Source organism: Struthio camelus, chromosome 1 (genome assembly GCF_040807025.1).
Source record: "Struthio camelus isolate bStrCam1 chromosome 1, bStrCam1.hap1, whole genome shotgun sequence".
In the NCBI taxonomy this organism is placed as follows: domain Eukaryota; kingdom Metazoa; phylum Chordata; class Aves; order Struthioniformes; family Struthionidae; genus Struthio; species Struthio camelus.
Window position 1 is genome coordinate 196446582 of NC_090942.1, and position 26836 is coordinate 196473417.

Sequence of the window (26836 nt, forward strand, 5' to 3'; positions counted from 1 at the left end):
ACTTATATCTGTCCTGGGAAGAACAGGTGCAACTCAGCTGAAATCATGATGACTGTATACAGTCCCATATGTCACTGCAGAGTGGAAAAAATATTGTAATAGTATCTAGTAAACTATAAAGCAAAACTGATTGTGTGGTTTCAGTCACCTTTGCTACTTTGTACAGACTGAAAAATAATTTTTGCCCTTGTGAAGTCTGACAAAAGCTGGTTGAACACCAATGAGTTTTCAACAGTTTATATTTAATATTTAAAGGTCTTATATCAATAAGCTTAAACTAGTAATAGGAAATATCACATTGCTGGGAATAAATACCCATCTCTATTTTGGATTAGTTTCCCACATTTTGCTGCAAAGGAAGCAAGGAATTTATAACCTCATAGGTAAGAGAAGATAACTGAAAAGTTGCTCTGTCTTGATTTCAAGTTCATTTATTTTTATCTACAAGTCAACACACAAATACATTATGTTACAGATTTGTGATGTTAAACAGCTTTCAAAAAGGAAATAAAGTTTCCTGATGCCTTTTAAACAATTTGCTGTGTTTTCAAGGCCTATTGTCAAGTACTAGTGAAAAATGATGGAACATATCACAGGAAAATTTTGTCTAGATGAATAAAATATTCAAGAGACAAAATATATTCATAAAGACAGTTTGGCTCAGAGATCCTATAGGCTTAAGTTCTTTACGGGTCAGCAAATACTTTAACCTTTGTAAGGAGCTAATCAACACCAAAATCCATCACCGTTTATTATGCCATAGGTTCACTTTTAAAAATTGAGAACACCAACTCCAGCATAATCTGTATGTTGTTTGGCACTGAATAGCTGTGTTTCTAATGATTATGTTTACACTGGACTTTTAAAACTTTTCCATTAAGGACTGTATAGTTAATGGCAGAATGCATCCTGCTGATAAACAAATTGATATCTCAGAGGGAGGGTATTCATAAAAATCTGGCTGGGAAGCCTTCTGCATGCAGCTCGCCATATTGACTATGGCCTTAACCCTTTTTGACTTTCCTTTATCCTTAACCCTTAAGGCTGCTGAGCAAATAACACAGCACGTGATTCTACTGCATGCCACTTTGCGCTGGGCAATGAGAGGAGCTGGTGTGTCCCTGGAGGAGTTTTGCATGGGCAGCAGCAGTTCGTAAGACCAGTCACACACGTTTCTCCTGCTGAGACCTTCCCATCACCCAAAGCTACGAGCGCTGCTAAGCCAGCAACAGAAACAGCAGTGACATTTCCATGCCCTTCCCCTGGGCTCCCAAGTGACTTGGATGCTGCCAATATAGCAAAATTTGCAGGGACTTAAGCGGAAGCAGGACCGGGCTCTGCTCATGTATTGTGATAAGGATAACAAGGAATAACACAGCACAGTATGGGACTGCAATCTGCAAGCCTGGTAGGTCACACTTTGCATTTTGAATCATATCTTTGACCATTTGATTTTAATTAATTTGCACATTTGATTTTAATTACTTCACAGCTGACCACAGGATCTTATACAACATACTGCTAGGCATTTTACAGCAGAAATTGAGTGCTGGGTAACATTTCGGGTAGGAGGAAGTCATAAGGCAGGCTATGGCATAGCAAGGGGTAGTGGCATGTGCAAGGTCACCCGTTCTTCACCCCAGCATCTCTGGCTTCTCCTGAGGCTGATATGGGAGAAGGGCACAGCCACTGGCCTTTTTCCTCCCCATCTCCTCCCACCCCCTCCAGATGCACTTTGCACCTCCGGAGCGTCAAAGTACAGATCTGCCTGGCCATTACGCAGATCCCTGTGTCCCCCCTCCACCCTTGCATGCATCTGTGAAATTACAGGCACAGTGTGGCCCAGGAAGTTCTCACCAGTGCAAATGATTTCTGTCTCTACTGGGCCTACTCACATGAGTACAAATATCTTGTGCCTAGAAGAAAGGACAGTTATAGAAACTATACAGTTCCTAGCTATGGTGATAGCAGGCAGATCTCCTAAAGAAGCCCATCATTTTGTATCGATACTCATTAAGAGCAAGCTACAGCCTCAGTGAAGGATGGAAAGGAGTTGTGTGATATTTATGAATCAGCAGCAAAAAAACACCCCCTCAGAGAAACAAGTCATTAGGCAAATTATATGCAATGTGGTCCAAAAATCTCTCTATACATTCACCAGTGAGCATAGTTATTGTAGTTGCTTTACTAAATTAACCAAAAATTTCAGAGATTCAAAAACAGAAATACGGTGACATTATATAGAAAGATGTGGTAGTACAAATAAACGAAAGTAATATTCTTCAGGAAGTAGATTTTCATCTTGTTTTATAAACATCAATAAATACTGAAAATAATAACAAAAATTGGAAAAGAAACAACACCAACAACTTTCAATTGTCCTGGGACTCAATTTATAATTTAAGCTGATTTTGTGATACTTTTGCACTACGGGTTTTATCAAGAAGTCCTTATCTAAGTAAAAAAGGAAAAAGAAAAGAAGTCAGCAGTACTACTGAAACACAGCCAGAAAAGGGATCACAACTACAGCAGAAAAATGACACATCCAGTTAGAACCATATTACAGTCTGGCAGGAATACCGTTACTGAATGCACATAAATGTGTAAAAGAGAAACGGTATCACTATTAGAGGCATGAAAAAATGATTGAGTGTCATTTTCCTTTTTGTGAAATGAAAATAAACGTTAGTAAAAGAGGAAATGAAGGCTAAAAAGGAAAGAAAAAGATAAGGAAACTTTAAAAGTCACCTCTTTGTGATGGTCTTCTAAATGCTGCATGCACTACCTCCCCACGAAGCTAGACAAAGCCGCTCCATTCCCTGTGTCTTCCCTTTCATTTATTTTCATGAAGAAAGGTTTGAGAAAGTGGATCGTTGGGAAGAAATACTACAGACTTCTAAATTAGTGAAAGAACTCCCAGCGTCGCTATTATATTCTGGGTAAGAGGAAGTGGAAGAAATTATGTTTTTCAGCCTCTGGAGTGCAATGATCAATAGTAAAAGGAGAAAAGCTAAGAGACTAAGGAATATAGAAACATATACATAGACATTGGATAAACGGTCAGATGATGAATCCACTGAAGTTGACAGGGATGTAGGATACAGCTCCAGAAAAGTCCCATTTTCCATGTTTCCTACAAATCCAGATGAAGAGTCTGGTTCTGGCATTTTTGGTTTTGTGTTTTTAAAATCACCACAAATCTTGGATTCAAAGGCAGTTTTAGCAGCATAACAAAGGATTTATTTTAGACAACCATTCTTCCATCACAATGAAGAGATGACGAGTCAGCCAGTGATCACATTTATCTTTTACTGCTCAAGCCCAGGGTAATGAAAGATTCTTTCCTTCAGAACTGGAAAAAAAAAAAAAAAGTAAGATTAATTTACTAATGGATAATGTGATTTAATTGTGTACCTGAGACAATCCAATTCTAAACAGTTACAAATTATTATTCCTTAGCATTAAGCTGTAATTTTAAAAGCATTAGCTAACTACTATCTTCATATCTCTGTTTGCCAAAACATAGGGATAAACTGAAATTCAGACTCACCCTTTCCCACCATGGGTTGTTTAACTGAGAACAAATCCAAATATCTTCGCACTTTGTGCAGGACAGAAGTATGGCAATCCAAATTTGTCTGGATGAAAGCTAGTCAAAGAATGAGAAAATCTCTTTCAAGACTTCAGCTTGTCATCCTAGAGCAAGACTGTTTAACACGAGGATGGGCGGGAAATCCACCACCCTTAGCTGCTATTCCATACTATGTTGCCTGAAATAACCAGAACCAGAAAATCCACCAGACCTAATTTCTTACTGTATGCTTATAACATGGATGAAATGATTTCAAAGATTTAAATGTGTCTTGCTCTAATACTGATCTCACTGGCAGGCACATTTCAGTGAAAAGTTGCCGCTTCTATCACCTACAAGCAAAATCCTGAGGAAACAGGCAGCCCTTGCAGCTCAGCAAGTGTGAGAGGACTTTCTCAGGGCAATGAATGCTGAAGAGGAAAAGAGGTCAGCTTTGGAAAAGCTTTGCCTCCAGCCACTTTGTGTTTAAACATGGCAGCTCTGGTGCTGGCAAAGGTCAGAGTAGAACAGGATGAGAAGATCGTCGTATGCTAAGCTGCTTTTTTAAAGCACAGTAGTCAATCCCTAAGTACAGACTGGAAGCATAAGGGAAGGCTCAGCGATAACGGGATGCTTGTAAAAAGCTAACGTTGTGATATAGATGAATTACATGCCATAATCCATTAACTTTGTTTTGATACAAATAGGTAATGCAAGATGTAAATGGGTAGGACATCAAGCTCATTTTCTGTATATATCATCCACGTCCTATCTTTCTATTTATCCATCCATGGTCAACCTCTCACTGCACATACTCGTATATTGTAAAAAAAGGTGGTGAGCTTTCCTCCCTTCTGGGAAGACAATATCCATAAAGAACTGCATTTCCAGAGTGGTCCTTCTCATATTGATCTTGCTTTAGGCCTCATCCTGTGGTCTCCGTTCAATATTTGTAACTCTCAGTTCCCAGGCTTTGTGGAGCACTTCTCATGAACGCCACTTCACAGAGGGTAGGCAGAATGATTTTCCATTGCTAACGTTTGTCTTCTGCAGGTTTACAGTTGTTCTGTAGGTGAACAGTTGTATATTTCCATTATGCAAGTGGATGTTCTACAGTTAAATGGAGATAGCAATCTTTTCACGTGCCTTAAGGCTCTGTTTTGCTCCGTTCTGCAAGAACACATAGGAAAGAGCACAAGCTGGTCCTTCCGTTATTGTGTTCCTTAGAAGAGTTTTTACCAGATCTGCAGGAGCTGAAAGATGCTGAAGTCTAATGTTGTTCCCAGTGCTAGGTTTTCTACAGAGAATCATGAAATCCTGGGAGCTCTTGCTAGACCCAAATGACTCAAAAGACAGACCCAAAAGGAGGTACAGGACTCCTTTTCTTCTGCTTCCCTGGAGGCACTGTGCCTTATCCAATCTTAAGTCTCCTGGCACACGTCCAGGTCACAATCCATCAGGCCTGAAAAGGGGAATATGGATTTTTTATGCAATGTCCTTGGAAAACTTCATCTCCACAATCTCAGAAAGTAAAAAAGACTACCCAGTGCAGAAAAAAACTTGTTATCCCTTTGAAATAATTTATTCCTGAATTAACTAGTTCTTATCACAGATTCCAAGTGCCATTGTAGACAACACTGCATTCTTCAGTACAGCCTCTACTTCACTGCTGATATTCTCAGGGTTAATTAAAATAATCCAGTCTAACTCATAATGAACAACGTCTTGCTCTTTGGAAAATCCCACTGATTTTCATTGTGGTAGAGAGAGCAAACACTATCAGTATGAGTCAAAGAGACAGAATCAGGTCCTTCAAATAACAGTGTGATCATTTGCAAGTTTCTCTTTTTATGCGTCACACAACTCCTGAAACATCTTCCTGTGTTTCCATGAAAGTGTTCCAACACTTCCCTGCGATGCTCTGCCTTATAATTTTTCCTTTAAACATACTACTACTGCTAACTTGGTTAAAGCACCTTTTTCTTCAAGAGGCTGACATTTTTTGATGCTAGCAGTAACCAAAAAGGCCCCAGTCTGAACTAATGACCCTTAAGAAGGGTAAGATACCATTCGGCTGGTGCTGTTTCTTCTCCGTTAGAACATGGAAGCTTTGGGAGACACTCACTGAAAATGACAAGAAGTTTGCTTTTCAGTCTCTGAAATTATTTGCATAGAGTTACCACCATACTTCCACACTTTAAATTTAATTCAGAATATTATACTATATTCCATAGAAAGCCCTAAGTGCTTGAAAATAACAAGGACTACACTGAGTGGTATAATCCTGTTTTTAAACCCTTATTTGTTTCCTATAGCACAGAGCTAAATCTGCACTACTGCATAAAACAGGACAAGGCTATTCTTTGGTCTCAAGAACAACATGGAAGGCACACTTTCCATCAAGATGGCTAAACTTCCTTTTCTCCTCAAGGGCAGGGTGGCCACGTCACAACTGCCTTCGGGAATGAATAATGGCCAGTCCTAACCCTAACCTAATCCTAATCCTAGGCTAATCCTAATCCTAACCTAATGTCTAGGCATTGCTTGGTGAACATTAGCTGGCCAAAACCATGCCAGGAAGTATGCTAGTAATTCAAAAGGAGAGATGATGAAAGACTGATGGCCTGCCTTGCATTAATATGCTAGTATACACACATCCATAATGCTTTGAATGATAACAATTTATATTCTGGATATTGTTTTATTGCTGAGCTTTTGGTAGTCTTAATCAAGCATCCCAGGAGTACTAACATACTCAGAAGCACAAAACTACATCTGCAAATATTAGATATAAATATTCTAACCCTTGTAGTATACAAGTACTGATGCATAAAATATACTAAACCAAAGCCATTTTATAACCCTAATATTATTTACCCCTCAAGACACAGCATTTGTCATAAATTGTTAAATGAGTCACAATAGACTGAACAAAGAGAGATCCTTATGAGATTATATTCCTTTTGAACTATCTTTAATTTAGTGATCCAGAACTAACTAATGGAACGATATGTGTTCATTTCATGTTCTGGAAGTAGTTAAGTGTCTCATAGCTAATTTATCCTTTTTAAAAGATAGGCTTTGATATCAAAGATGTTTATCCTTGATTACTCACCATAATGAAAAGCAGATCCTTTATTAATTGAGTTTCTCTACAATATAATTTAAGGAATTAATTCACGTAAATTCTTTAACATGGCAGAAGTTAAAAGACTTTAAAATTCTTCACAAACTTGAAATCTGCTATGTTCTACTTTTACTATTAAGAATTTTGGCCCCAGTACAAGGAAGAACTTTGGCATAGGACTTTCTTTGAAGTTAGTGGAAAATTTATGGTTATAAACAGGACTAATCAGGAGCTTAAAGCTAAGCAGAGATGTAAGTGCCTTGCTAGATCAGAGCCTTTATAGGTCTTACTATGTTCATTGGGCTATTTTTAAATTGTGTATGTTGCAGCGAGTTCAGAGACACTGAAAACTCTGACTCCAAATGACTATGGCCCAGATCTTACTTATCTCACTCCCCCGGAATAATAATGAGGTATTATTTTAGGAGTAAAAAAAATGCCTGTTGTTTTAATCACACATTTAAAAAGCAGGGACCTAAAATGTAAGGTCCTACTCCATCTAAAGGATTTTTACAAACCATCTACATCCTGTTGAAGTTAACAGTAAAATCGTATGGGATAAGCCTACCCAGTCCCAACATCTGAATAGCATTGATAGAAAAGGTACAAAACATGTACAGAGATATAAATGAATCCTATCCAGATCGTCGCTGAAGTTCCCTGGCGCTACTCCAGCATTTGCAAAAAAGCTGGAACACAGCCAGACCTACTCAGCTAGTTAGTCTGTCTGGTAGTGTAGTATGAAGGGTGGAAAAGCAATTCGGGATGGGGAAATATAGCAACACAACCCTAGGACTGCATGAACATATAACCCTAGGACTGCATGAACATGCCTTGAGGCAGATAAGACCTCCCAGTCCTTGATGAGGGGCTCCACAAGCATATCTAGTCAGTGCACTACACCCACCGGTTTGGATCGAGTCCCTGCTTCTTCTGAGACAAGGAGGTAAATGGCACAGCCATTTGACTGCTCTTCTGGGATCTAACCCTCCCAAAGGAATAACCCCCAATAAATCCGCGTATTAACTTCTTCTTTCTTGGGAATAGTTTTTGTGCATTACCAAAAACTAAATAGAACATCAAAACTTTGAGCCCAAATTTAGTCCAAAGTAAAATCATTGGGAATTTTGTCACTGGCTTCAAAATATTATGACAAAATGGAAATTGACTGAGTGTAATAAACACCTAGTCTTTTTGAGAACCCTAAACTGATTAAAGAAATCAGAGCTAAGGAACCAAAGTTTTCAAACTCTGTAATGGTCCCTGCCTTTCCCTTTTCTCTGGTTGGAAAGTTGCTTTGTTTTAAGGTAAAGTGTAAACTTAAAGTCCAATCGTTATCCCTGAATAACTAGAAGAGGATCTTTTACTCTGACAGAGGAATGCTTTATCCTTCTTTTGTTTTGTCTGACTTCCTAAATAACCAGTCCTGAAAACTCCTTATACAGGAGAACTGTACACTGGAGAACTCATATTTCTGTGCCGCTGCTAGATCTAGATTACCTTCTCAGAGGCAACTACACAATCCCAGGGCAGGGACACGCAACTCGAAGAGACTGCTTGAGTTGAGCCATTCCTCGCTGCTATGGTAAGTAACAAGTCATGCACTCCCTTTCATACACCGCCTGAGTTTTCACTCTGTAACACCAGTTGAAAGGTTGTTACACAACCTTGCTGCTCTGATGGGCAAAAGCTTATATAGATTTACCAATTTCAGCAGTCAGTTCAGCAAAACTACTCAGAGTCTGAGGAAGGGACAGACTTTACCTCCACTCCCAAATATGACTGCTGGCACTCACGATGTCTTTTTATATGCTCACTTTTTGAACAGAACCACTATTGAGGTATTACTCTGCAGATATGCATTGTTCCTCCATTAATTTCCTTGCTATAACTTATTCTTCACAGGTGAGGACATCCACTCTTATTCCAAGGGTAGGGCTATATGACAGGCACTGTAGGCAGGTTCAGTTGCAGTTTGTCATCTTTTCTTTTATCCTGTGATAAGTGTGACATGGGCAAACTGGCCTCCACTGAAAGCAGGGCAAACTGGGGAGGTGAGGGATTAAGTAAATCATTACTACGTAAGGACTAAACCCCTGCAAACCCTGGCTTGCCATGCACTGTCATGTCTGGGTAGCTATGTCAAAACTATCAGCCATTTGCACCTTTCCCTTGATGGCACCAGTCATAAAGTCTGTTTCTTCAGAAAACTGAAATGTGCTCAGGAGTGGAGGCCTCATCAATTAGTATATGCCCAGGGCACCAAAATATATGTAACATACGTAATTTAATACGGAGCATCACTGAGACAGTTTTTGTCTCCCAGTTCAGTCTAACGTGAATTTTAAATGAGACTGCAGCACTCTCCAAGATGGCATGCAGTAAACAGAGAGCTTTTTCAGATAGTCATTGTCATAAATCCCTTACAGTCCGGTTGCCTGTATTTTATTTCACTCCGTATCTTGATGCAACAACTCTGTTTCTCCAGAATCAGTGAAATATAATTTAACGGAGCATACTCATAACTACTGAGGCTCTAAAAATTGAGGAATAGGGAAAAAAGATAAGTCTAGTAGATTCATTTTCTTAAGAATTTATCAGACACAGATAAACACTTTGGTTTTTTGGTTCTTCCTGACTTTTTGTGGTGACAAGCTGAGAAATATTTTAGCTATTTCAAAAGCTTCAAAGTGTTCAAGCTGAGAGCAGACTGACATCAAAGAAAATCAATGTTTTTGTTCTAAATAAACTAATATTTTTTGCTACAATCTCCCAGCAACTCTTCCTTAACAGGTAAAAGGCATCCTGAAAAGTGCTTTTCTTATTGTAAACATCTCCTAACAGAAGAGAGCTTAATTTGCATTTACATCAGTTACAGCAGTGAGGTTCCTTGTCACTTCAGACACCAACAGGCTGCTAGTGGTATCTGCCTTCCTTCCCTAATAACTTAAAATCCTCTTGGCTCAAAGAGATAGGGTTTCTTCAATCTCTTGAGAATGGATGGCTCCATAGAGGACAGGGAGTCCCTCCATCACCCCAGCGAGGGACAGGCTAATAAACTGGCCCCATGCTAGATGCCCAGGGATCCCAGCACAATAACCCTCTTGTTACTATCTCTGTACACCCTAGTTCTCCCACAGGACTAGCTCCAGTGCCTGTGCTTGCTCACACGCACTGCTCCTCGCTCAGTCAGCAACATAAAAGTCCCAGGGAGTGCAGGGCAGGTGGGTGGGATCACACAACCATGGGGCACAGGCATTAGGTCAAACATTTGAGGCCTATGCTGCAGAGGTTTGGCTAACTGTGTAATTATTCATACTACTGAAAGGGGTACCCCATGCAAAACATTGCCTTTATAAGCTCCTGAATGCCTAACGGATGCTGGAGTATTCAGGCTCTAGAAACAGACAACTGCACACAAGGTTACATCCACGCTATCAAATATGGCCCCGTCAAAGTCATTGCAGAAGACTGGCGTCGCTAGGTTTGATTATGTCAACTCCACTTAATCTCTCTAGGGATGATGCTCCCCCCTACCCTCTCCCCGCCTTCACAAGAATTGGTACTACCAACTGGGAGCAAACACATGCAGCTCCATACTGGGGGATGCAGACATGAAGGCTGGTGAAGCACATCCGCACTAGTTCTCACACGTCAGCAGGCAGGGGGAAGCGGAGAAGACTTTGCATAGTGCTTTGCAAAGAGCTGAAATGCCGGGGGGCTTCTCTTCACCCGGCACTGAGGGAGCCAGAGAGACAGCTGCTCACTTCTGCCATCAGGGCTTGGGCCCTAGACTCAGGAGTTCTTCTGCTAGCCTCGTACAGAGGCTGACGTACAGGAGACATCAAATCTTATTGATTCCATTCATTTCTGATTTCTTCCAGAAATGGAACACTTACTTCATAGCCTGCGGTATGAGCAGTGAGGATAGTGAGGACATTTACAGGACAGGCTTTCCATAGTCGATGGAAAAACAGACATAACCAGAAGGGATGACTTTGGACCATTCCCCTGATGATGAGGGATCTTTGTGGTTAGGAAATGGCACTCAAAATTACTGGCCAATAATCTGGCTAGAAAAGGGCTAGGAAAGGGGAGTTAGTTGCAAGATGGTACTTTGGATCTGTGCAGCAACTGCTTCCTCAATATATAGGCTGGCAGCTCTTTGTTTAGAATAGGGGAGGAGAGGCAGAGAACATTCATTAGAGTTGACACTGATTATCTCTATTAAAGGACTCACAAGTGTGTTCTCTGTTCTTTTTTGCCATTTTGGAAATTTAAGCCAGGAGTGAGTAGATAATGATATCATCCCCTCATGACCTGAAAAAAACCTCCACTCCTTTGTTCAGCATCAGAGCAGAAAGAACAGGAGAATAATTATGCAGATTCCCAGAAGAGAACCCAAGCAATAGCGTAATGCCAGTTCCAGGATGAAACCTCTTGATCATTAACGATTCTCCACCCACAAGTGCTGTTATCATAGTGATTGTTTCCAAAAGCTGGCAGCAAGTTTTCATTACATCTGTTAAAAAGATTAAGATTTTTTATGATCTTTGCTAATTTAATATATGCACAAAGGCCAGCAAGCTTCCAGTTTAATTCTTCCATCTTCTTCACCTCCACCTTTGTTATCTACATTTGTTTCCTTTAGTATACAGACTATATTATCACATATCTTTCCAACTAACATTACAAAAAGCATTTAATGCTATTAAAATCCTTTTACGTGCGCATTCCAAAAGATTGACTGAACTTTACACACCGGAAACTCTTCAGCCTTGAAAGGCAATTCACTCTAAACTGGAAAAATGTAACAGTTTAACATCATGTGACTAAATTAGACAACAGCTCTGAATAGAAAAGAATTTGGCAACATTTTATGAAGCTGAAAATGTAGAATGATAAGGTAAGAAAGGCAAAGAATGGTTGTTCACTTGGAATTTAACAACAATATAATCCCTAATACTTCTTATTCTTGCATAAATGCCTTTGGCAATTGAATGACCAGAAGTAATTAGGAATACCTGGGTTTTTTCCTCCTTTTTTCCTCATACAGATGGACCCTCCAGGAATCCCTTTACCACTGCGTCTGGGAACCAGGGTCAGTTACCTACTGACTCAATAAAAAAGTGCACATAAGGAAAAGGAAAAACTATTTCCTGCCACAAGCAAAGTCTGCCTTTTAATTTATGATCTAATTTCATTGTTTATTATGATCTAATATGATTTCAATTTATGACTTTTAAAATCTAACAAGACAAGTGCCCAGATGGTTTTGTTGCAGGTTAAAATCAAGTTATATTTTGTTTGGGGTTTTCTATGGGACTGGGAATAGGAAACTCTCAGAGCCATGTACATAACTTAGCTCAATCCAAATAGAGTCAAATGCCTCTGTCATTTACATTTTCCATTGATCTGCACACTATACGGTTATTTATATCAGCATAAAGCAAAGATATCCTGACCTAGGATCAGACCCAGAACCTGTCAATTGAATCTGTTCCTTAAAAGTTAGTGAAAAGCAAGCAAAAAAAAAAAAAAGGAATAAAATACTTACAAGCAGGAAGATGCAGAGATGCAAGCCAAATACCCAATGCCTAGGCTGTAGTTTGTTATCACATCCAGATCTAACGGGACAGCAAGCCGAGAAAAGCCCCTAAAACAAAAAGCAAATCCAAGCCAAAGAGTTTAGTAGTGACTAAATTAATAAAGAAGAAATATAGGAGAAGCACTGAATTTCCACTGTTTTCAGGGCCAGAAATTTCGGTGAAAGACAAACTGAATGGAAAGCTGGTGAGTTATTTATTTCTGCTAGCCACATCCTTCTACAGTCCAGTTACAGCATCACATCTATAAGAACAAAATCATGCTTTTCCCTTGATCTCTGCTTTACAGCCATGCCTTTATAATACCTTTCTCCTCTTCTTTTGCAAAGTGCTCCAGGACCTTGACAGACTGCTGTCCTCTGGCACAGCTTTTAAGCACTGGAGAGCATATCTATATTCTAGCCCATTTCACGTTATTACCTAAAGACTCCTGCCGGGAATCAGGTCTTTCTGGATTAAGCAGTATTTATTCTCTTTATCTCAGATAATCTTAAGTTTAAATTCACTTACCTGAAATCCCCAAACTTAATACAATATATGCACAAGGATAGCTAGCAGATTTTTGTGTGCTAAATTCATCAAATACCTAAAATTAGAATCCAGCCTCCACGCTGCCTTTAATAAAGCAAATCCAATTGATTGCATATGAAGAACAATCCCCGACAATGCAGATCAAACCAAAATTAGGGCCACTTTCAAAAAAGATCCTCCCCTCCAGGAAATAAATTAAAATAAAGAGTCACTCACACAATCATCATATCTCTCAAAGCTCTACCCTTGCAGCACATTTGGTTTGAACTGCATTAGAGAAACAGTTCTCTGGGGATGAATGTTAATGCATTGTTATGCTGCTTTCATCCCTTCTATCACTGAATCACTTACGGTTTAAGCCCGTCCAAGTTCAATAAAGAAAATTGTACGGTACAGCTGTTAAAGTCAACATTGGTGAACCCCAAATGTTTTGATGACATTGATTATTCTCACGCTCCACCTGAAAAGACTCAGACAGTGCCCCGATGACCTCACCACTCAGCAGGACAGGTCCGTGGCTGCAAGTAAGCCCCCGAGATGGCCTTCCCCAGGGCCAGACCCACCGCGTGCACTGGATGTGAGGGAGGGCTGTGCGCTACATCGCCTTGGCCGAGTTACACGGCCAGATGCACACAAGCGGAGGCAGGCAGCCTTACTAGGAATGGAGAGGGGGATGCAGCAGCCTCTTGTATCTCTTTTCTTGGGAAAATCTGTGTCACGTAACACAGCTGAATCTTACTGCTTGCAGTTTTGACTGCTCATAGCAAAGGACCTCTGCCTTCCTGTTCTTTCTTTCAGAACAGCTCTCTACAAAGAAAGAAGTATGAATTTCTGCAACAGAGACTTTAGCTTCAGATAAGACAAATATAAAATGATTATGCTTCTTTTCTAGCCCCCCTCTGTCTCTGCAGGATCTTCTTTAGTCTATGTCTCTATCATACTCTGAGCACTGCTCTTGCCCGTTTAGCCCTTCATTCAGTACAATGCCAAAATCCCAAGCAAAGGTACGGAAACAGAGCCCATGAAATCTTGAGCTAATTAAACATGCCAGATATCCTGGGCAAAACATAATGCATCCTCAAGGCTCTTTAAAAGTATGCATTCATATTCAAATGGCAAGTGTATGCAGGGAGATGGAGCAGTCTGAGCTTTTAATTACCTTTGAAGAACACAGAAACATTTAGACCTGAAGATCAATAAGCGCATCTACAGGAGACCCCTTTGCACAGGCAGTTAGTTGTATCACATGGTCCATCTTCATTCTTACCCCATCTAATACCTTCACAGCTATTCTCACGGGTTTCGGTTATGACATTAGCCCACAGTCAGGAGTTTTGCTGACCATGCCGTAACGCCGCAAAATTCAGCCTGAACAAACCTGCCTGTACTCACTCCTATCACCAATGAGATACGTTGGGGAGCAGGGACCTATCTGTTCCCTCTACCTCTCAGGTTGTGAATGGGGTAAATGGTCTCATCACTGTATATCTGGGACCGCAAATGAGGCCTTCCCTGCTTCGGCGGCCCACGAGACTGTAAATTTGAATCTCACTCGGAAGAAATACACTTAACAGGGAAATTAATCTTCTTCCTATGTAAGTTTGCGAGAAATATTTATTTCCTACTTCTGTTGAAAATTTCCTGGGAAAAACTTAAGGTTACTTTAAAAAAAAATTAAGAAAGAAATTCAAAACCCCACTCTTAGTCTGTTTTACCATAGCAAACAATCATACTTAATTATTTAGTGCCCAGTCCGAGCTTTATTCCCTTCACCCACTCCGAATAACTTTTATATCTATCTATATCACTTTCAGCCAAATTCCACCCCAGGCAGAAGTCTCAAAGATCATCCAGTTCCTAAAGTTTAATGACAACAGATGATCAGAGAGGACAGACTAAGGTCCAACTAGCCCTATAGTCCTATACAGTCCTATAGGCTCCCCCTATAGCTTTGGATTTTGGCAATTGGCTTCTGCAGTCAAACACAGTAGCTAAGATGTCACCACCAAAATAACGTGAGGGAGCAGACTACAGGTGCCCTTGGAGATAGCAGACTGTTAAGGAATTCCTCTGCAAAGTTAACCAGAAAAGAGAAGGATACCCTGTAGGGTATCAGGCTTCTCTCATTTCAGCATTTATAGAATGACTTTTTCTTTGCTTTATTACAACCACAAATTGAAAAGTTTTGTTTGAATAGAAAATTTAGGGTAGGGTGGTGTGGCTGCTTCCCTAAAAAATGCACATTTTCACAAGAGAAAAAAAAGGACTGTGAAAAATTAACTTTCAGTTAACACCCAATTTTCTCAATCAATATTTCAAATGATTCTGTCTTGCCATCTCCTTTTGTGGTTGAGTCATCCAATTTCTGCTACCTTTCCTTGCAGAGGCAGCAATTGGCTCTGTGGAGGATCCTCTTGACTTTGATAAGACTCATGGGAGAAGATGCCACCCAGCATGTGTATAGGTGATGTAGTTATTTAACCTTAGAACAAATAAAAGTCAAATCAGTTTTGTTAGCTTGTGCCTGACTACTACCACCAGCTCCTGACAACCACGCTTTGCATTTCATACATGTGAACCAGGGCTGGGCTGGGCTGTGCGCCTGGGGGCTTTGCCCAGTGTTCGGGCCGCCCTGGCTCGGGTCTGCCTTCTGACGGGCCAGTGCGCCACCCTGGCACTGCTTATTCAGGACAAAACCCGCTAGCAAGTCCCAGGGCAAGCAGTCCTTATTATCAGGGCTTGCTTTCATCCTACAGACATGGTGGTCCTTTATCACACTCCACTTGTGACACTAACAATTTGCAGGGCTTGGACCCTCGGCTTTGGTATCCCTCCAAGTGAACTTCTTGAAAGAAAAAAAAAAACCCGCAGAAACATCACGCACTATCCCCGTCATCTACCAGGAATACAGACTTAGGGCTAAATGCCAGTATGTCCAGAAGTGAAGGGATTTAAGGTCTCCATGAGCCCAGCTGGGGCTGTGCCACAGTGCTCTCCCCAATGCCAGACGAGGCGGTCACACGCATGAGTGCAGCCAAGAGCCTCCACCTCTTGTGCTCCCTGGAGCCACAACCACCCTGCTGTGGCCTCGTCTTCTCCGCAGGCTTCAGGAGCCCTGACTTTAATAAGGGGCTCTGCTGAACAATAAATGGCCCTTGACTTTGCTGGTCAGTTTAGTTATTAGTCCTTAACTAATGAAGTTGTGACCTGATAACTGGAGCCCAGAGGAGTCAGAAAACATTTCTCCACGGTAAAATTAGTTGACACACTGGCTTCAATATATTTTGTTTAAAAAAAAAAAACAAAAACCCTAAGTATATGGCCCATATGAAACCCTAAAATGTCAAGCAGATTTCATTTTAATCTCCTTAAAATCCTGGCACAATATAAAGCTAGGACAGAAATCTCTACAGTTTAATCAACAGAAAACTCTGTTAATACATAATTTTGTTTCAGAAACTATTCTCCCCGAAAAAGCAGATTCAGTACCAACTGTGTACTGTGGTTGCAAACTTAAATGTCAAGGGAATTTTAGTCACAGATGTGATATCACAGTAACTGTGCTTGCTGTAACTCTGCTTCCCAATTCAGGTGCCTCAGCCTGCTTTACCAAGAGACATAAGGAGAGGGCTGATTCCTTAGATTCTCTGTTTCCTCTCAATGGAATAACAGAAAAGCATCTCCATCCTGACACCATTCCTTATTTTATCAACACAGGCTGCCTGCCCTCCCTTGACAAAGAGACTGTAACTGGCATTATCACATCTATATGCTTGTGCGCAATATTATATATTTCCACTATTTCCAAAATAGTATGTAATAATATATACAAAGTTATAATACAATTGCAAAGAGAGTTGCAGTGAACCATGCTGTCCTGTGTAAGCATAAGGGGGCAGGGTTGCACCTGAAATGCCAAAAAGAGCAAGTAAGGATAATCAGCTCTAGCCACCAGCTATGGAAGTAGTAATATCAGCTGGTGACTGATATAGTTGTTTTTACTACATTACCTTTTAGATGGCCTAGCCGTAGAGGCCACCACTGTGCTCAAATCCAGTATGGTAGTGTGGGCGAGAGCTCATCTCAGCATCTTAAAAGAGAGCCAACAAAGGCATCACAGAAAAAGCGAACGCGCTGGGAGGTATCAAGGAAACGAAAGAGGTGATGGCTGAGGCACCTACGCAGAGCTGTGTGAAAGTGCAAGAGAAAGCTTGGGGAAATGGAGAGGGATAGCTTGAGGGAGACAAATGCTGAGTGCACGGGCTGATCAAAGCCCAGAGGGTATATCTCAAAGAAAAAGAGAAAGCGGGGGGAAACTGCTGAAGACATGAAGTGCCTGACGCAGTAGAGAAGGCGGAACAGTAGAAGGACTGACAAAGAGGGGAGATGTAGTCACTAAGAAGTGGATTTTTGCAGCAGCAGTGTGGATCAACTATGCCATAGCAATATTTCCTCTGTGCAAGCCAGGAAAATGAGGGAGCTGCAGTCATGAAGACAGAAGACGAGTGCTTGCAAGAAGGCATTAGAGGTAAAAGTGAAAATTTCCTGAGATTTCAGTATTTAAATTCCAAGTCCCAAACCCATCAGAAATGTCAGATTTTTCAGTATCATCTGGATGTACTCTGCAGTTGAGCTAATTCCTCTTCTATCTCCTGCATGGATAAGGTGTCAGGAGAAAACTGCATTCTTTCCTGCCTCTGCTGGAGAATGTTACAAAATATAATTTATTATTTGCACTGCACCAATAAGACCCAATTACGAACCAAGACATTCAGCAGACACAAGCTGTCCTAGTCAACCTTTTACCTCTTAAAAGGTTAAACAATTGCAAGTGGCAATACCTTTCTAACCCAAGTATCCTCATATGTTTATACTCACCTGCTTGGTGATAGTACTAGGGATGCTGGAACGGCCCAGGACCCCATCCCCACCAGTTCAAGATCCTACAGCATTTCTCCTGTTGACTGCGACGCACACGTATTGGAGGTAGCAAGCAGCAGTCGGCAGGCAGGCAAGCCTGCGCGTACGGAGCAGAGGGAGGAAAGACTGGGAAACATGAGGGAGGTGGGGGGTGGTATGCCTGCCTCTTCCCCCACCCCAGGTCATAGGCACAACCCGGCTCAAGGAGGAGGTGGGGAAGGCAGGCAGCTGGTACCTAGCCACAACCAACAGCCACCGTCCCTAATGAGGACAAGCCCTTCTGGACGTGCTAGCAGAGAGGAGACCGTGGCGGTTTCAGGCCCTCCTTCTCCTTCATTTTTGTCTGTTCAGGCATGGAGGACTAAGAGCAGCATTGAAATGTAAAAAGCAAAAGCAAAGGAAACAGACATCCACCTTCAAGCCAGATCCCTTATCAGAATAAAACTGCCAGCACCTTGCACATGCTGTATGTTCCAGATTTTATACATTTCTTTTATTCATCTTTCTCCCACTGTACTATAATTACTTCATGAATATATCTAATAATATTTACTATGCATTCCTAATTTTGTTTGCTTATATAAATGTCAAGCAATTTGGCAAATACTCAGCCTTTTACCATTATTTTCACAATCTCCCTCCCACTGCTGTTGTGCATTTGCAAGGGAGAGTTTTCTTTCCTTGCTGTCTGTACCAAACTTCATTACCTCTACAGAGATGATATCGTAACAGCCTGGAGCTTTTAGCTAGAAATAAAGTGTTTGGAAAGGGCAAATTCATGTACATCCATCCTGTTTTATTTTTTCCATATTGTCATATCTAAGCTCACTCCTGCTCCCAGGACATAGGACACACATTTTATAAATTATTTGCAGTGGAAGCAATTGCTTTCCTGTCATCTTGCCATGAGCAATGTGAAATGGCACATGGGTGGCAATATGCTCTGCACTATCAAACTCCCATTCTGCAGCATCTTTCAGAAAGAGAAACCAACTGCACCTCACTGCTCTCAGCATCCCTCCCTCCGACCAGCCACGCTGCTGCCGCCACCGTCACAGATGCTGTCCCTGTGCTCTTCACCAGCACTCCTTTCTCTGCCTCAAGCAAAAGCAATTTCTCCAAAACGAGGAAGTGTTCAGTTGAAGCACTTTGACAACCCAAAAAGTCAACAAGGACAAAAATGGATTCTTTCCAAAATACATTTGCAAACAGTCAAACGCAGGCCTAACACATACATACATTAAATGCACGTGAAAATCAGATGCCCTTGATTATAGCGCACAAAAGGTAAAACATTCAAAAGACTCTGGCAGGACAGCGGCAGGCGGTGCGTCTCCCTGTGGCGCGGAGACCGCGCTCCTCCTCACGGTAACACCAGCTTCTAAAACCCGCTTAGACACCAGCTTTACCGCTGGCAACGCTCCGGCCAGCGCGGGACTAACGAGGCAAACCTGGTGCTCGGCAGCTTCAGAGAGGGAGCGAATAGTTGCTAGCGGACCGGCTCAGGCATCGGCCGTCGCCAGCAAGGGCTGGAGTCAAACGGAGGGCACCAACAGCGCGCACCGGGGCGCAGGGAGGAAAACCAGCCCCCGTCCTCGGGGCACGCTTTGCCGCACGGCGCGTGGGAAAAACACGCCACGTGCAAATCTCTCTCTTCAAATAAGTCACTAAATAAATAAAGGCTCAAGCTCTGCGCGGAGAGGAGCAGCTCCTGCCAAACTCCCCTGCCTCAGCCCCAGCCGGCTGCGGGGCACCTTCCTCCCCGGACGGCCCGCGCCGCGCGGGGGTCCCGCCGCCCGCGCCCACGCCCGCACCTACCGCCGCCGCCGCCGCCGCCTCTGCATCGGTCGCGACCGCCGCCGCCGCCGCCGCCGTGCGGGGGCCGGCAGGGAGGGAGCGCCGCCCCCGGCCCGCCCCGGCCCGCCGCCCGCGGGGCTCGCCGCCTCCCTCCGCAGGGCGCGCTGGGCGCGGGCGCGCTGGTCGGAGCGCTCCGCGCGGCGGCGGCAGGGAGCGGGGTCAGCCGCCAGGTACCCGCTCCGCGTGGGACCGCGGGCGAGGCGCCCCGCCTCGCCTTGCTCAAGGGAAGGTGAAAATCCCCCCGTCTTAGCGATGCGCGGAGGAGTTTGTGGGGCACCGCTCGGGGCCCACGTGGACGCGCCTCTTTCACACGCAGCTGTGCCGTGTGCCCTTGTGCTCTTCAGCTTCCCGAGGCTGGTTCTGTCCCCCAAGAGCTCAGGCGAGGTGCAACCCTAACCGAGCAGAGCTTCCCCCGCGCTGGGGAGTTTCTTGCTGTCCCTCCAGGACGTCTTCGGCTCTGGGCCTGGCACTGAAACCCGGAGCTGCGCGCAAAAGGATTGTGTTAGAAGAGCAGCTTCAGCAGGCAGTGAGAACATGCAGGTGTCCTTTGGAAAACTCTTCCAGGTTTTCAGGACAGCTGCCGAGCCCCTGAAGGATGCTTTGACATCATTTATGCAGGAGCAAATTAATAGTTGTGCCAAGACCTACTGAGATAATGCCTATAAAGTAGTGTAACTGAGAAGAAAATCAGGTGCTGTTAGTTCATTTGGAGAGTGACATACCTGCAGATACTCTGCAATCAAATATTGGGAAAACACTGGCTGGATGGGACCCGTTTCTTTCACTGGGCACTGTGGGAGAAAAGGCTCAGCTGGTCTCTGATGCCCTTGTCTCATCTACTATGATTTTTTTGGCCAAATGACTTTACTGTGGGTTATAAATCAGTGATGAGCAGCGTGAAGAGCAGATGGGGAGTTTAATGCACCCTCTGCAGCTCAGTCTTGTGTCTGGCTAATGTCCATGTGCAGTTCTGAAAAGGATGTTGGAAAAGGTTGTTCTTCATTTTAAATTGCTCTTTGGGAGCTGCGTAGTTTGTAATGTGCTGTGGAGGCACTTCTATGAGATGCACTTTCTTTGATATAGTCGATGCAATTTCAGTGGAAGAGCAACATGGGATGTCATGAAAGAAAACCAGTTTTGGAGGAACAAGCAGTACAAATAAGTAAATAAAACACAAATCTTGTAGAGAAAATCATTCTCAAAAAAATGAATGAAAATTTTCCTTGATAATAATGCATGAATTCAGAGGCATATAAAAGAGATGGATTTGGCTTTTAAGAGGCAAAAATGTCCTTTCCGTATTTCACCTATGAAAAAGTAAGTCATGTTTTTGTTTAGGTTTTTTTTTTTTTGGCTTTGGGTGCCCAGAGAACAAAGTGATGACTGTGGTATAAGAACACAAAAAGAGCAGAATATCATTGAGTGTTATGGTATCTCTAATCTGAAAGTAGACCACTGGCTCAGTTTAACTTGCAACCGCTGCAGAAAAGGGCACATTTGACAAAGGACTTAGTGAATGCATGAGCTATTGTGGCAATAATACACAAAGCCTGTTGAAACTATAAGGAAAAGAACATCCTAGATACCTAGGGCACTGCTAGCAAGGATTAGATCACAGAAGGCAAAAGAATCCTGCTACAACCATTTTAACAAAAATACTGAGAACTTGCTATACCCTTTCTCATTTGTATGCTCTGACCAGTGGGCTCTTCAGTGCCAGTCCTGTGTCCAGGTTGCCACTGGATATAAACACAGACAAATGGTGGATTGAAGTTCTCAGTATTGATTTTCTCATACAAATAGGGGCCCAGGCACAAAACTCTAAGGAGGTGGGAGAAATTTCCTGGTGTTTGAAAAACAGAAGCAAAAGTGCTTGAAACTTGGAAGGAAAGAGAAGGCAAAGGCTTCTTCTGGTTACAGCTCAGTTATTCAAACAGTGTAATTGCTAGCTGGGATGGACAGTAAAAATTTTTCCCTAAGGTCGAACAGGAAGAAGAAGAGAAAAAAGGGTAAATGCAACAGAAATGAAGTGGCTGCTGAACCAGGCCTCCAGTAGCTAGCACTGGCAAAAATCAGTGCTTTCTACATCACGTCAGTGCATCCTAAAGAAAACAAATTGTGATCCCTTGGAATTTTCTCACTTTAATGAGCTTTTGTTCAAATTCTAATCCACTGAAGGAGTAGGAAATTCCTAACTGTTCCCTACTGCCCAGTGCATTTACCCCAAAACGTCAGGCATGGTCACTAGTAATCCTTGACTCTGGGAGAAATTCAGAAGTCAGATCCTGATCTAATTACTTTTTTTTAAATAAATTTGAAATTCAGTAAGTTTCACAATCTAAACGCAAGTAATGTAGGTTAGGCCATATCATTCTAGCGCATGTAGCTACAAAAAGATACCAGTACTGAGGCAACGAATGAGAATATATTTTTCAAAGCTGTGCTGTGATTTTTCACTCTTTCCTTGAGTAAAGTGCCTGTCAAGGGGAAGTGAGCAGCGCAGCTGGAAGAGGGTACACATTTGTCCAGCAGAGAAGAATGGGGCAGAAAGTCTTTTGTGTTTCTCAGAGGTCACTGATACTGCTTGACGTTTTTTTCAGCTTGGGTTATATCACTGATGTCCTGCCGCTCTTTGTGAGTTGTTCGTTTGCTGTGAGCTTCTCCGTGACATTGGTTAAAGCAGCACTAGAGGAGCTGTCAGCAAGATCATGCCTCTCCCGGTCAACCTTGGCTGCTGCGTCAGTACCTCATGCAGAGACTGTGGTAGTAGAAACCGTCACAGCTCCAAAGTAATTAACTCCTTTTATTGCTCTTCCTCCTTCTTGTTTTCTCTGCAAACAGCACAGTATGAGCTGGCCTTATGCAGGACAGTGTCTTTCATGCAAACAGTATCTCAGAATGTTCTGTAAACCTAAACAGTACAATAAGAGCATTAAACAGTGCAAGGAAACAGGAAATAGGAAGACAAAAAAGATCTTTTCACACAAGATTTGAAAAAAAGATAAAGGAAGAGTGAAGCAGGGTAATGCCTGTAGATTCTTCCAACAGCAAGAAGCGTGGAAAACTCCTCACAAATTCATTTGAAATTTTTGTTGACTGCAGCTATAGTCAGTTGGGTACAGCCTTTGCTTTTGAATCCAGAGCAGCAGTCTGAAAGTCTGGAAAGTACTCTGGATGCAAATGGTGATCTCTGAGGTTCTGGCCTGGAAAGAGCACTTGGAGGAGATGCAGTTGGACTGATGCTTAGTCCATTTAGGCCTCCAGAACCCAATGCCACCCTTGCTGATACAGGCCTTTCCGTACAGCAGTACGGCTTCAGTGGTATTAATGGCTTTTCTACCTCAGAATACAGAAAAGTATGGGAAATTGCATATTGTTCCTATTATTTTAATGGTTCTTGAAATGATTCCCTGTACCAGCTCCGAGTCTGCACGTGGTGGAGTAAGTAAGCAGCTTCTCGACTCCCCCTTCTGCTGGAAGGTCTGCCGACACCAATGCTATATTCACTTCAGATGTGTGTAGGGGATGTTATCTGCTTGGCTTGGCTATGCCTTTTCTTCTTTAATATGCCTTTCAGGGGTCTCGCAGCCAGGGGAACTTTGAAGAAGTGCAAAATTATCCCAGCCATCTGGGGACTTAGTGTAGAAACTGAACTTTGTTATTGTTGTTACGATATTAAACTATTGACAAAGAAAGGATTTAAAATATTATGGGAATATTTTATCTAAATATCTCCCTTTATCTTTGTGGTTAGAATCTGTGGCTGTTTTTTTTTGTGCTCACCGATGCACTGTAATTTATATATCAAAGTGCTTGGTTGGATGCAGCTCACCCAAATTAGGCAACCACACCCATATTTTAAGACTCTAATAATTGATATTGATAATAATTGATATATAATATCATAATTGCTATATATAATAATTATATTGATATACATCAATATATATATTGATATATATAATAATTGATATGTGATAATTGATAAATAATTGGTCTCTCTGAAATGCTTAAACTCACTTTGTCATCAATGAAAAGAGGTAAGCAACTGCGAAATCCTCCAGAAGGAGTTCTTATTCATCCAGGTTTAAGTACTTTTAGTTAGGTGTACATGGCCTTCTCTGATGCCCTTAACTCCATTTATCCCTCTCCTTTGAATATCTAGGGACTTACACAGAAAGGGCTGCTTCATTATACCCCTAAGATGTAGGCACACAGCAGATACTTCAGTTAAGTGACCTAAATCCCATGCTAGATTTTTACAAAAATTAGATACTTATCTGCCCAGCTGAGACCTGCACTTTCAACATTTGCGTACAGAGAAAGCAAGTTCTAGTAAGAGCCAGGGTAAAAATAAAGCCCTTTGTGAGGAAACTGCCTTTCCTGACAAGTGCTGGGTCTGTCCTCATTTTTCACAGAGCTCACGGAAGATGGCCATAAGTAGTGACTGCTTCCTGAACCTGACCATGGAGTCTTAGAGCCTGCGTTTGAACTCATCTTGCAGCACTGAGTTCAGCAGCTATTTTGCCTTGCACATTTTCATGAGCACAGTGGCTGAAAGCTAATGAGTTTGCAAGGTTATATTTTCAGATACTGATAAGGCTTCTGCGCTATAGTTGTCATAAACATTACTATTTACCAATAGTCTAAGTAACTAACTAACTTTGCAAATAGGAAAGGTCTTTAAAGACTTATTGAGGAAATATTTAACTTCTGCTTCCCCCAAAACCTACTTGATAGTCCAAGGACCAGCTAATATCTTAAATCATTTTTAAGCTCAATTGACTCCATTGTTACACGCTTTTAAAATACTGTTAGACTGCTCTTAGACCTAGAATACTCCAGATATCCCTAGTCTTTTTAATTACCTGCAGTCATTACTGAAAGTAGTCACTGCAAAGGTCGTTCACTCTCTCCATGCTTCCTACTAATCCTTTTAGGAACTTTGTCCCAGAGTATCCTCGTGAGATGCAGCATCTTTAGTGGGAGCCCTGAAGAATAGCAGGTAATTCATTTCTCTAAATGTCAGGTATATAGTATTAATAAATTCACTTGCTAATAAAAGGACAAGCAGCCCATGCTCTTCTTATCCGTGATATTAAACACTGGGATGGATCAGCTCTGTCTGTTATTAGTTAACATTTACCATAGAATCTTTTTAATGTTATAAGTCAGGTCTTTGTTTAGGACATATCTGGGGTTGAGTACCTAAAGTACCATATACAAGAATAATGTCTAAGGTCAGCCAGGGCTGTCTTCTCGTGTCCAGGCACTGCTGCTGCTTCTGGGAATCAGAGTGCATGAGCAGCCGACAGTAAATCTTGCAATACGGAACCAGATGAGAAAGTTGCCCTTGATTTTAAAGGTGATAAAATTTGTACGTACCTCATAATAAAAAAGTTGTTCCTTGAGTACGAGAACTACAAAAACTTATTTTCTTACAGATTTATATATTGAGATCAGTGAGGTCTCTTTTTTTACAAAGATACAAGTTCCATTTGAAGCTTCTCCACCAGACAGAGCATTTGTAAGGTCTCGTGTGTGCGCGTGTGTGTGTGCATGTGTGTTTTTCTGGTTTCTCTAATAGCACTTTTCTCTATGTGAGGAGGATCATGATATTTCTTGCCCTGGGTTCACATGGTCTAGTTCCCTGATTTCAGTGAAGCAATTTCTTTTCTACATACAGTGAGATCAGATTAAACCATAAACTGTGACAGTTGCTCATACAGAGGCATCCAAGGCATTTCAGGTGTCCTAGGGGACCTGAGAAATCACGCAGGGCTGGGGGATATAAATATGATCTATGGGAAATCTGCAGACTTCTCAAGTGGTAACTGGGCAGCAGGTGGGATACATAAGAGAATCTCAAATAGCAAATCTCAAACAACTGAATTGAGCCCTCACTCTTCACTGTCTATGCAGGGATCTTGAGCACTCAACTCACATAAGACATCTGCATATAGGTTACACACAATTAGGTATTTTAATGACTAATTGAATCCAACCCATTATTTTTTGATGACTAAAGTCAGGAACAGTGAACTGTGATCTGGACAAGGTTTTATGCCTACCCAGAGGTCACTGCAGGGCCAGAAATGATTCAGTTGCCAAACAAGGATTTCCAGACTCAGGCCATATTCTGTTCCTTTAACCCCTCTGCAAATCTCAACCTCTCCCAAAAGCACATAACTGCACAAGCCAGTACAAACGCTAGTTTTCATTGATAGTTTATTGACGTTATGCGTTTGTGCACACCTCTGCCATTTACTGATACAATCAATTGGTTGTTGTGCTCGGATTACATGCATATGCATTTTACCATGTGCAACTGACAGCCTGAATGTGGCCTCGAAATTGTACAGGCTGGCTTCAATTACATAGTACATTTCCTCCGTTTCTTTGCCAACCCTAAGGGGCCAACACTATTCTCTATAATACTTATTGATAAATTCCCATATCAGAGTTTCTTTCCTTATAATTCACCTTCTAAGTGCCCTTCTAGGCATAATTTTTGGCATAGTTCTTGACATACCCATGGCTGCTATTGGACCTATATCAGATGATCCACTTTTGAGTGCTGTATATATGTATATATATGTATATATGGGCTGCCCTGGTGTCTCTACCTGTGATTTCTTAATGTTGATGTCATTTTCACAAGATATATATATTATATATATATATATATATATACACACACACACCTATTAGTTAATCACAACATAATGAGTCTGATCCCCATGTGCTCTACAGCTATTTTACACTGTTCTGCCAGATAAGTGCTTTAAAGAGGGTACAAATGTGATCTGAGCCGATTTTAACATCCCATTACACTGCCAGAGCACTCCAAAGTGGCCTAAGCATAAATGAAAATCAAGACCTCCATCACAAAGATAAATGATCCAGTGAAAAGATCAATCTCCTCCCCACAAAATAGCAGAAGTGACAATAGTAAAGACGAATCTTAAAGGGGGCTTCCTATCTGAAGCCTATAAAGCGGGTTGCAGAGCAGACAGTGAGAAGGGGAGACAAAACCAAAGAGCAAGACTTATCTCACACAGAGCTGCCTTTTACCCAGGGGACGTAGCACAGCTACTGCAGCACATCTATTTATGTATGTCAGATGAAATATTCCCAAAGCGTGTTTATATGACTTTAGAAGGCTTTTTTCCTCTCTTTTTTTACAGTAGCAGATTCTGAGCTGAAGAAAACTTAAATCAGTCC

At 41.9% G+C, this 26836-nt stretch overlaps 1 non-coding gene across 5 annotated transcripts; it reads right to left on the reverse strand.

Annotated features, from left to right (window-relative positions):
- Positions 1-415: 415 nt before the first annotated feature.
- On the reverse strand, positions 416-19508 carry LOC104151557 (uncharacterized). 5 transcript variants are annotated; one of them, XR_011138667.1, is made up of 6 exons: positions 16846-19501; positions 15208-15317; positions 13492-13642; positions 12256-12354; positions 11723-11811; positions 416-3352 (listed from the first exon to the last, which is right to left on the reverse strand). It is a non-coding gene; the product is annotated as an uncharacterized protein (transcript). The 5 variants fall into 5 exon arrangements; XR_011138670.1 differs by adding an exon at positions 3551-3649 and having other exon boundaries at positions 3168-3352; positions 13492-15317; positions 16846-19508; XR_011138666.1 differs by having other exon boundaries at positions 13492-15317; positions 16846-19508.
- Between the last annotated feature and the right edge of the window lie 7328 nt (positions 19509-26836).